The following is a 2,305-nucleotide window of genomic DNA, read 5'->3' as shown; positions in this document are numbered from 1 at the left end:
AGGGTTCTCAGGATCATAAGCTTCTTCTTTAGATGAAGCATCCTTAGTACTGCTTGGTGCATTTTGCATTCCAGACAGACTTTGAGAAATCAAATTGACTTGTTGAGTCAATATCTTATTCTGAGCCAGTATGGCATTCAGAGCATCAATCTCACGAACTCCTTTCTTCTGACTTGTCCCATTGTTCACAGGATTCCTTTCAGAAGTGTACATAAATTGGTTATTTGCAACCATTTCAATGAGTTCTTGAGCCTCTGTAGGCGTCTTCTTCAGATGAAGAGATCCTCCAGCAGAGCTATCCAAAGACATCTTGGATAGTTCAGAGAGACCATCATAGAAAATACCTATGATGCTCCATTCAGAAAGCATGTCAGAAGGACATTTTCTGATCAATTGTTTGTATCTTTCCCAAGCTTCATAGAGGGATTCTCCATCCTTCTGTCTGAAGGTTTGGACTTCCACTCTAAACTTACTCAATTTTTGAGGTGGAAAGAACTTTGCCAAGAAGGCATTGACTAGCTTTTCCCATGAGTCCAGGCTTTCTTTGGGTTGTGAGTCCAACCATGTCCTAGCTCTGTCTCTTATAACAAAAGGGAATAGCATAAGTCTGTAGACCTCAGGGTCTACCCCATTAGTCTTGACAGTGTCACAGATTTGTAAGAATTCAGCTAAAAACTGATGAGGATCTTCTAATGGAAGTCCATGGAACTTGCAATTCTGTTGCATTAGAGAAACTAATTGAGGCTTAAGCTCAAAGTTGTTTGCTCCAATGGCAGGGATAGAGATGCTTCTCCCATAGAAGTTGGGAGTAGGTGCAGTAAAGTCACCCAGCACCTTCCTTGCATTGTTGGCATTGTTGTTGTTTTCGGCTGCCATATCTTCTTCTCCTTTGAAGAATTCGGTTAGGTCCTCTACAGAGAGTTGTGCCTTAGCTTCTCTTAGCTTTCGCTTCAAGGTCCTTTCAGGTTCAGGGTCAGCTTCAACAAGAATGCCTTTGTCTCTGCTCCTGCTCATAAGAAAGAGAAGAGAACAAGAAAATATGGAGTCCTCTATGTCACAGTATAGAGATTCCTTGAGGTGTCAGAAGAACAGAAAATTAGAAGAAAGAAGGAGAAGAATTCGAACTTAGTGGGATATAGTTCAAATTAGTGCATTGAGGAGGAGTGGTACTCCACAAATAGAAGGATATGAGAAGAAGGGAAGTAATTTTCAAAAATTAAGTAAAAGATTTTAAAAACATTTTTGAAAAACACTAATTGATTTTCGAAAACAAAAGTGGGAAAGAAGTAAAGTGATTTTTGAAAAAGATTTTGAAATTAGAAATTAAAAAGATATGATTGAAAACTAGTTTTGAAAAAGATGTGATTCAAAAGATTTGATTGAAAAGTTATGCTTTTAGAAAAAAGATATGATTGAAAAGATATGATTTGAAAACAATTTTAAAAAGATTTGATTTTAAAAATTAATAACTTGCCTAACAAGAAAAGATATGATTCAAACATTAAACCTTTCTCAACAGAAAAGGCAACAAACTTGAGATGTTCAATCAAATCATTAATTGTTAGTAAGTATCTTTGAAAAAGGAAAGAAATTGACTCTGAAAACATTTGATTGAAAAGATATGATTTGAAAAAGATTTGATTTTGAAAAACTTTGAAAACATGAAAAAAATTGATTTTGAAAACAAAATCCTCCCCCTTGTGCCATCCTGGCGTTAAACGCCCAGAATGGTGCACATTCTGGCGTTTAACGCCCAATGCACTACCTTTTTGGGCGTTAAACGCCCAACCAGGTGCCCTGGCTGGCGTTTAAACGCCAGTCTGTCCTTCTTCAGTGGGCGTTTTGAACGCCCAGCTTTTTCTGTATAATTCCTCTGCAGTATGTTCTGAATCTTCAATTCTCTGTATTATTGACTTGAAAAGACACAAATTAAAAATATTTTTGGATTTTTAATAATAAAAAATGCAACCAAAATCAAATAACAATGCATGCAAGACACCAAACTTAGCAGTTTATTGACACTAACAAAATGAGAATGCATATGACAAACAACAGAAATATTCAAGTCAATAGAATTCAAAGATCAAAACAAGGAAATCGTCAAGAACAACTTGAAGATTAATGAAGACACATGCATAAATTCGAAAAATGCAAGAAGAACAGAAACATGCAATTGACACCAAACTTAAAATGAGACACTAGACTTAAACAAGAAATATTTTTGGTTTTTATGATTTTGTAATTTTTTTTGGATTTTTGTGCTTTTTCGAAAATTATATGGAAAAAGAAAATAAAGGTATCAAAA

General features: G+C 35.3%; 1 non-coding gene across 1 annotated transcript; it reads left to right on the top strand.

The window, feature by feature from the left end:
- Window positions 1–367: 367 nt before the first annotated feature.
- LOC130978808 (small nucleolar RNA R71) lies at window positions 368–471 on the top strand. The gene has a single exon (XR_009086421.1). It is a non-coding gene; the product is annotated as a small nucleolar RNA R71 (small nucleolar RNA).
- Window positions 472–2,305: the final 1,834 nt, after the last annotated feature.

This window comes from Arachis stenosperma, chromosome 4 (assembly GCF_014773155.1).
Source record: "Arachis stenosperma cultivar V10309 chromosome 4, arast.V10309.gnm1.PFL2, whole genome shotgun sequence".
Lineage (NCBI taxonomy): Eukaryota > Viridiplantae > Streptophyta > Magnoliopsida > Fabales > Fabaceae > Arachis > Arachis stenosperma.
The sequence above is the reverse complement of the archived record's forward strand: the minus strand, read 5'-3'. Positions and strand labels throughout refer to the sequence as shown.